Here is a 9,962-nt window from a genome sequence, read left to right on the forward strand (position 1 = left end):
AAGAGGAGCACTCCTCCATTGCTGGTGGGATTGCAAGCTTGTACAACTACTCTGGAAATTAGTCTGACTATTCCTCAGAAACTTGGACATAGTACTACCAGAAGATCCAGCAATACCATTCCTCCATTGCTGGTGGGATTCCAAGCTGGTATAACCACTCTGCAAATCAGTCTGACCATTCCCCAGAATAATGGAGGATGCAGCTATACCACGCTGGGCATATAACCTGAATATGTAATACGGACACATCCTCCACTATGTTCATAGCAGCTTTATTTATAAGAGCCAGAAGCTGGGAAGAACCCATATGTCCCTCAACAGAGGAATGGATACAGAAAATGTGGTACATTTATACAATGGAGTACTACTCAGCTATAAAAATCATGAATTTTTGAAATTCTTAGGCAAATGGATGGAAATATAAAATATCCGAGTGAGATTACCCACAGTCAGTGGTATGGCCAATGACCTTATGATGTGGATGATTGGGAAGCAGCCCTAGCTGGAGTAATAGATTTTAATGTATGAACTTGTGTGTTTATTTTCAGTAGCAGTTTGATAGATCAACGATTATACTGGTGTTCTTAGGAATACTTTGAAGGAGCTAAACTCACTTGCTAAATACTTTGTTCCTTTGGTTGTTATTTTCTTTGAAACTAATAGTTGCTTTAGATTTTTAAGATCTGTCCAAAATGTATAAAATCAAAGGTCAGGTGAAAAACAAAACAAAACAAAACAAAACAAAACAAAACAAAAACCTGTATATGGGATGGATCCCCAGTTGGGGAAGTCTCTGGATGGCGTTTTCTTCAGTCGCTGATCCACACTTTGTCTCTGTATTGCCTACCTAGATATTTTGGTTCCCCTTCTAAGGAGGACATAAGAATCCACAGTTTGTCTTCCTTCCTCTTGAGCAACATGTAGCTGTATCTTGGGTATTCCGAGTTTCTGGGCTAATATTCACTTATCACTCAGGTCTTCTGAGAGGACTCTGTCATCAGTACTTTCTTCTATCCACCCCACCCTGTGGCCCCAAAGATGTGACCCAAAAATTCACCCCAACCCTGCCCCCCTCAAGCCTCAGGCTTCACTGTACTTCCTACTCTTGCATCAAGCACTGCTCTAAGTTGGTGACAGAATACTGTGATCAGTTTCCTAGTGAATCCCACATACATCTTTGGTATAGAACATGCAAAACGTGGACAGGCTGTGCCATCTGGAACAGAGAAATTTCTCAAAGACATCTCTGCTAGTCTGATGTTCTGAGGGCCTGATGGAAAGCTGGAAACCACAAGGCCATCCAGAAACCATTCCCTAAATCCAGGATGGATCATGATACTCATTGTGACTTGCCACCACATCAGTGAAGTGAGTCTCAGCACACAAACAATGTGGCAAAAAAGAACTAGACCAAAGAACATAAACCCCTGTAAGTGCCCCAAAAGTTTCAAAAACTCCAGAGATATGAACCTCTGTGCTCGACGACTTCAATTTTGATGGATGAATCCAAGCTGAGAGGTGGGGAGGAATAGTGACTTTTAGACAAAATCAGTTAGTGCTAAGTTCAGAATTTGATTTCAACACTTTCATTTTAATAAACTGTAAACTGTCAACCTGAACCAGGAATTATCCTCAAAATCCTTTTCAAGAAAAGGAATATTCTTGATTCCTGCCAGACACCTAAGACAACAGTTTATGCTCCAGGAAAGGATGCTTTCAAACTGATCTGGAGTGATTATTGCACAGTGGGTCCCATGGGACAGTGACTTGCAAGGTGAGAGCTTATACTAAAAAAAAACTCAATAAACACAGCTACACATTCTGCCCCACTCTAGCTCAACTTGATGAACACAAACATTGACCCTGCTTAGAAAAGAAACTCCTGAGGAAAGAAAGTGATGAAGGCTACTGTCATCAGAACTTCCATTATATTTCCACCGCCATGAGGGATGCTCACAGACACACACTGAAGGGAAAGGGACAAAGGCTCTTCCTATGCGGTCTCACTCAGCTTCAACTGAGTATGGGAAGAACTTCCTAGCATATGAGTAGACAAAGCCAGCAGGTTCCTGGTGGTCAACCCATGATCACTCTGAGACTTGGGGTATCAGTGAGACAACTCAACCCTAGCTCTAGTATCTGCCAGTGTTTGTTTAAGCCATTATTTTTAGCTTCTTGACATTTATTAATGGAATTATGATCACGTTTTCCCCTTCCCTTTTTAAAAACAAGTAGCACCTTGTTTCACTTTAATGTGTATTGCCCCACACCCTACCTATGGTCATGAAGGTATTTGGCAGTCAGTTCATGCAGCAGCCTATGATGCACAAGACGGCCCAAGGTTTAAGCTTTCCCACTCTCTCCACTCACCATTTAAATGTCAACCCTAAACATACAAATCAATACACCCAATTCTAGAAGTTATTATCTCTCCTGCTTCTGTTGTAAGTCATACCCTGTAGACAGTGGGCAGAACCAGAGTGGGCAGCTGATCTGTCCTAGCACCACAGATGGCAGGTTCCTCATGACTCCTGCTTTCAAAGCACTCACTCATTCTAAAATGGTATGTTACATACAAAACCATCTGCTTTATTCCAGAATACGTCATCTTAATAAGAATAAAAAGCGTTTGTATGTGCACACTGCAAATACATTTAAAAGGCACAAATTTAACAAGTATCATAGACAAATTCATCAAACAAAAGATCATATATTACTTTTGTTTGAAAAAATCTGGCTCAATTTTGCTTGCAGATTTTCTACACATAATTGTGTGTGTGTGTGTGTGTGTGTGTGTGTGTGTGTTGAGTATATTTGTGTACAAAAGGGTTTTTTCAAAAGGAGTGAAGTGTGGCCTAGCCCACTTCCCACAATTATATATTGACTACAACGTTCTTTGTTAACAAAACTAGAAGGACAATGTCTATATTCCCACCAACTCAATACAGAGCCCCAAGGGCTTCCGGCACAGTGAAGCCAGCACCAAGAATGCTGTCAACATCTGTGGCAGGAAAGATGAACAGTGGAAAAGTGGAGGGGGTGGACAAGGACTGTGCGGTAGGTTGATCCAATCCACTGAAGGGCAACCCAGCTCCACAGAAGACACTGCTGGTCCCCAGCCTGTCTGGATCTGGATTATGTACATGTTCAGAAGGCTGACTGTGGGCTTCTTTCTCACCTGCTTCAAGTTTGGGTGAAATTTCTACACCTGAGGTGCAGGGCAACTGCTCAGACAGTTTAGCTGAAGTCATGGTGACAGAAAAACTCTTCCTGACTGACTCCGTAGTTCTGGGGACACCTTCTAGACCAGGTGACAAGCCATCACCCAGACTTCCAAAGCTAGTGAATGAATGATTCATCTTCTATCACAGCACAAGGTGCAGTTCCTATGATTTCTGTCTTTTCTGATTCAGAAATGGCCTGGTGACAGGAGCCTTGTAGGTAATGGTCTCTAGGGGTCAGATGCTCACTTTGGGCCCTCCTTCATCTAAGGTCAGAAAAGCTTGTTTGGCTCTCAACTCCTATTTCAGACTGACAGGTAATATCCTTAGATGAATCTTCTGAAGCTGGATTACCAGTAATGACCAAATGCTCATGGAGTTCTTCCAAGACCACTGTAACAGATGAACAGAATTCTTCTGTTGACTCCATAGAGGGCTGTCCATGGCCACTTAGAGGGGAAGATGAACTGCCACCTTTGTTATCCATTGTATATATTTCAACATTATCTTCTGGGAGCTGGAAATCCTGAGTCAAGATGGAATGTTCCACATGTTCACAGGAAAGGTTAGACTGTGATATCTCCACTTCCATAGAAGGATTATCTGAAGTGAGATGTGCTACACCAGGCCTCTTGATGACAGCATTCTGCCTGCCTGTTGAGCTGCACATAGCAACCAGAGACTGTTCATCTGTATTTACTTTCATCAAGGCTTCTGAGGATGAGCAGCTATGGAGTACAGAAGCTTCAAGACCTTTCTCTGCACTGGGAAGATGAGTGTTTCTCTGTAGCTCACCTTTCATCACTGCTTCCAAACTGACAACTTCTTCATGAAGTCCAAGGTCTTCTGTGTCACAAAGACACTCTTGGTCATGTGGAAGACTCTGAGGTCCAGCCTCATTCTGTACACTCTCTGTTTCTCTGTGCTGCTGAAACCCATTCACTTGACTTAGAGTCTGATTCTCCAGATGCATCATGGCTTCTGAGGCTCTGCATCCTCAGCTGATTTTTGAATGGCTTCTCCTAATTCTTGGTCTGCAGTTTCCTTTGTCCTTATATTCTTTCACCTGGTTCAATATCCCAAGTGAGCACACTCTGGTAACTCCCACTCAAGAAGGAAGATGGTGTGTGAGCCCATAATGCAAATCAGCAGAACATTTTTCAAGTCAATAGAATACTGATGCTGTTTAAGCATGTCCAGAAACATGTCCATAGGCTGTTCTTCCAGAATCGAGAAAAAACATGCCAGAAAATTACCTTCAATCTGAACCTGAGCTAGATGTAACCTTCCAATAATCTTCTGTGTACCTACTCCTTTGGCAATGCCAGCCCACCGATGACCCACCAGTCTCATTATGTTACACGTTTCAGCAGAGGCCTGACTCATAATAGTTATCTGGGCACCTAAATCAATGAAGACTTTCACAGGATGCCAATTCACTCTGCAGTTCATGTAGAGCATACCAACCTGACCGAAGCTCTCTGGGACCTCCTCCATGGCTACTGTCATGTTCTCCTCGATATTCTGCTGCCTTATATCTTCTATCTTTGTCTGAGCTTCGAGATCAGAGGGGTCAGCAGTAAACAGACAAATCTGTTCTTGTTCTCTCTGGGCTCAGTCCTGCTGCTGCTTCACCAAGACCATAGAGAATTTCTCAACATCTCTGCTGAGCAGAGTCAAGTGTAGGTTATACTCTTTCATCAAGGACAACTCATGGGAGTTGGCCCGCAGCATGTATCAGAGCAGAGTTTGGTTGCCTTAAGTAGTCGATGCTATCTACCCAGGAGATAAATGCTGAGCCTGTGTTCTGGACAGCTGGTGCTGTTGGGGGTTTGAAATCCCAGGCACAGCTGTACTACTGAAGTCAATCTGAAGTAATTTTGAGAACTGCACTGCAGAGAGAGGGTCTGCATTCTCCTGTTGTAGAATTACATCACCATCTTTTCTTTGGTTTCTGGTTTTTGTTTTTCAAGACAGGGTTTCTCTGTGTAGCCCTGGCTGTCCTGGAACTCACTCTGTAGACCAGGCTGGCCTTGAATTCAGAAATCTGCCTGCCTCTACTTCCCAAGTGCTGGGATTAAAGCCCTGCACCACCACTGCCCAGCAACACTGCCTGTGGTTGTTGGTGAGAGGTCTTTTCTGCATAGACAATCAGGTTCTCAGTAGCAAGGATGCTGGACTTGAGCTCATACAGAGCATGAAGGTTGTGCAGCTTGAAGTTGGCATCAAACTAGAGGGGAAAGGTCACCACAGAGAGGTCCCTCCACACAGTACATGGTGAGCAGCATAGCTCAGGTCTGACCAGACTCAGATTGGTCAGGCCTGAGCACTGGGCGGAGGACAGCCAGCAGCTGGGGACCTGGCTGAAGCTTTGGGACGGTGGCAGGCAGTGGATGCTCACTAGCTCTCTCCTTCCCATGCTCTGATCACTGGAACTTGGGAGAAAGGTGGAATCCCAGGAGTGCTGACAGAGGCTAACAGAATCACAGGAGGAACAAGCTACAGACAGAGACAGCTAGAACATCTAACATCAGAGATTAACAGATGGCAAAAGGCAAATGTAAGAGTCTTACTAACAGAAAGCAAGACGAGTTGGCATCATCAGAATCCAGTACTCCCACCACAGTGTGTCCTGGATACCCCAACACACCTGAAAAGCAAGATTCAGATTTAAAATCATATCCCATGATGCTGGTAGAGGAATTTAAGAAGCACATTAATAACTCACTTAAAGAAACGCAGAACACTGCTAAACAGGTAGAATTCCTTAAAAAGGAAGCACAAAAATCCCTCAAAAAATTACAGGAAAACACTGCTAAACAGGTAGAAGTCTTAAAGAAGAAACATAAAAACCCCTTAAAGACTTGCAGGAAACCACAACCAAACAGGGAATGGAATTGAACAAAACCATCCAAGATCTAAAAATCGAAGTAAAAACTATAAAGAAAACCAAAAGGAAGACAACTCTGGAGATAGAAATCCTAGGAAAGAAACCAGGAACCATAGATGCAAGCATCATCAACAGAATACAAGAGATGGAAGACAGAATCTCTGGTGCAGAAGATTCCATAGAGAACATGGACACAACAATCAAAGAAAATGCAAAATGCAAAAAGATCCTAACTCAAAACATCCAGGAAATGCAGGACACAATGAGAAGACCAAACCTAAAGATAATAGATGTGAATGAAGATTTTTAACATAAAGGTCCAGTAAATATCATCAAAAATTTATAAAAGAAAATTTCCCTAACCTAAGAAAAGAGATGCCCATGAACATATAAGAAGCCTACAGAAGTACAAATAGACTGGACCAAAAAAGAAATACCTCTTGCAACATACTAATCAGAACAATAAATGCACTAAATAAAGATAGAATATTAAAAGCAGTAAGGGAAAAAGTTGAAGTAACATATAAAGGCAGACCTATTAGAATTACACCAGATTTCTCACCAGAGACTATGAAAGCCAGAAGATCCTGGACAGATGTTATACAGACCCTAATAGAATACAAATGCCAGCCCAGGCTACTATACCCAGCAAAACTCTCAATTACCATAGATGGAGAAACCAAAGTATTCCATGACACAGCCAAATTCACACAATATCTTTCCAGAAATCCAGCCTTTCAAAGGATAATAAAGGGAAAACACCAATACAAGGAGGGAAATTACACCCTAGGAAAAGTAAGAAAATAATCCTTCAACAAATCTAAAAGAAGACAGTCACAAGAACAGAATCCCAACTCTAACAACAAAAATAACAGGAAGCAACAATTACTTTTCCTTAATATCTTTCAATATCAATGAACTCAATTCCCCAATAAAAAGACTTAGACTACCAGACTGGTTACATAAACAGGACCCAGCATTTTGCTGCTTACAGGAAACCCATCTCAGGGACCAAGACAGAAACTACTTCAGAGCAAAAGGCTGGAAATTAATTTTTCAAGCAAACAGTCAGAATTAAGCTGGAGTAACCATTCTAATATCAAATAAAATCGACTTCCAACCCAAGTTATCAAAAAAGACAAGGAGGGGCACTTCATACTCATCAAAGGTAAAATCTACCAAGAGGAACTCTCAATCCTGAATATCAATGCTCCAAATGCAAGGGCATCCACATTCATTAAGGAAACTATAGTAAAGCTCAAAGTATACATTGCATCTCACACAATAATAGTGGGAGACTTCAACACCCCACTATCATCAATGGACAGATCCTGGAAACAGAAACTAAACAGAGACACATTGAAACTAGCAGAAGTTACGAAACAATGGATTTAACAGATATCTACAGAACATTTTATCCTAAAACAAAAGGATATACTTTCTTCTCAGCACCTCATGGTACCTTCTCCAAAGTTGATCATATAATTGGTCACAAAACAGGCCTCAACAGATACAAAAATATTGAAATTACCCCATGCATCCTATCAGATCANCATGGACTAAGGCTGATCTTCATTAAAAACATAAATAATAGAAAGTCAACATCCACTTGGAAGCTGAACAACACTCTACTCAATGATTAAAAAAAGAAATTAAAGACTTTTTAGAGTTTAATTAAAATGAAGCCACAACATATCCAGACTTATGGGACACAATGAAAGCAGTCCTAAGAGGAAAACTCGTAGCTCTGAATGCCACCACAAAGAAACTAGAGAGAGCATGAACTAGCAGCTTGAGAGCACACCTAAAAGCTCTACAACAAAAGGAAGCAAATTTACCCAAGAGGAGTACATGTCAGGCAGTAATCAAACTCAGGGCTGAAATCAACCAAGTTGAAAAAAAACAGAACCATACAAAGACTCAACCAAACCAGGATCTGGTTCTTTGAGAAAATCAACAAGATAGATAAACCTTTAACTAGACTAGCTACTATATTAATCCCATAAGCCTCCTTTCCATCATACCCCCAAGTTTGGCTTCCTCATTTTAAATCTATGAATCCAATTTGGGGAGCAGAAGTGTTGTACATGTGTTTGCTTCTCTAAAACTCTGACCAATAAAGGGCCTTTTATTTGTTGGTTTAATGCCCTTCCAGGATGTTTGCACACCTATAGAAAGCTTACAGATTATAAAGGGAAAAAATTGAGATTATTACAAATTGACCCAATTCCTTCCAGACTGTGCCAGTGTCCTGCGCAAACCTTAGACACAAAATCCTCAGCCAGCCCCAAAACACCCAGAGGAAGATCCATTCCCAAGTGCTCTAAAACTCCAAGGAGGTAAGGAGGATATAACTTCTTCCCCAACAGTGGAAGTAACTGGGACCAGCGGGAAGTAAGCAACCAGGAACTCCTCCAGAACAGTGTCATGGGTTCCTTCCAGTCTAGGCCAGTCCCATGAGGAGACCTTGGGCTTGAACTCCACAGCCAGTTACACAGCATCCAGAAAATGCTCCACTCCCAGGCCCACAAGATGACAGGATCATAGGATCACAGGAGCTATGTCACACCAGGATCTCAGAGTCCCAGAGGCAGTTTGATTCCCAGGAGCTCTTACACACCCAGGATCTCAGGATCACAGGATCCAAGAATCATATGATCCCAGAGACAGCTGAACACTGAGGATTTCTGACATAACAAGAATCACAGGAAGGACAATCTCCAGTTGGATATAATGAGGGCAGGTATCACTAGACATAAGCAGATGGCTAGAGACAAGCTTAAGAACATAAGCAACATGAACCAAGGTTACTTGGCATCATCAGAACCCAATTCTCCTTCTATAGCAAGTCCTGGACACACCTGGAAAACAATATTTGGATCTAAAATCACTTCTCATGATGGAGATACAGGACTTTAAGAAGGACATATATAACTCCCTTAAAGAAATACAGGAGAACATAGGTAAACAGCTAGAAGCCTTTAAAGAGTAAACACAAAAATCCCTTAAAGAATTACAGAAAAGCACAATCAAACAGGCAAAGGAAATAAATGAAATCATCCAAAATCTAAAAGTGGAAATGGAAACAATGAAGAAATCACAAAGGGAGACGACCATGGAGTTAGAAAACCTAGGAAAGATGTAAGTATCGCTAACAGAATACAAGAGATTGAAGAGAGAAACTCAGGTGAAGAAGATACCATAGAAAACATTGACAAAACAGTCAAAGAAAATGAAAAAATCAAAAAGCTCCTCACCTAAAAACATCCAGGAAATCCAGGACACAATAAGAAGAGCAAACCTAAGGATATTGGGTATAGAACAAAGCAAAGATTCACAACTTACAAGGCCAGTAAATATCTTCAACAAAACTATAGAAGAAAATTTCCCTAACCTAAAGAAAGAGATGCCCATGAACATATAAGAAGCCTACAAATGGACTGGACCAGCAAAGAAATACCTCCCTTCACACCTTAATCAAAACACCAAATGCACTAAACAAAGAAAGAATATTAAAAGCAGTAAGGGAAAAAGGTCAAGTAACATATAAAGGCAGACCTATCATACTTACACCAAACTTCTCACCAGATATTATGAAAGCCAGAAGATCCTGGGCAGATGTCATATAGACCCTAATATAACACTAATGCCTGCTCAGGCTATTAGAACCAGTAAAAGTCTCAATTTCCATAGATGAAGATATTCCTTAACAAAACCAAATTTACACAATATCTTTGTATAAATCCAACCCTGCAAGGATAATAGATGGAAAATGCCAACACAAGAGGGAACCTACACCCTAGAAAAAGCAAGAAAGTAATCTTTAAACAAATGAAAAAGAAGATAGTAAC

General features: G+C 41.2%; 2 pseudogenes; both read right to left on the reverse strand.

Moving 5' to 3' along the window:
* Nucleotides 1–2,873: 2,873 nt before the first annotated feature.
* Nucleotides 2,874–4,194, reverse strand: LOC110314609 (annotated as a pseudogene).
* On the reverse strand, nt 4,194–5,509 carry LOC110314610 (annotated as a pseudogene).
* Between the last annotated feature and the right edge of the window lie 4,453 nt (nt 5,510–9,962).

This window comes from Mus pahari, unplaced genomic scaffold (genome assembly GCF_900095145.1).
Source record: "Mus pahari unplaced genomic scaffold, PAHARI_EIJ_v1.1 scaffold_9894_1, whole genome shotgun sequence".
NCBI lineage: Eukaryota > Metazoa > Chordata > Mammalia > Rodentia > Muridae > Mus > Mus pahari.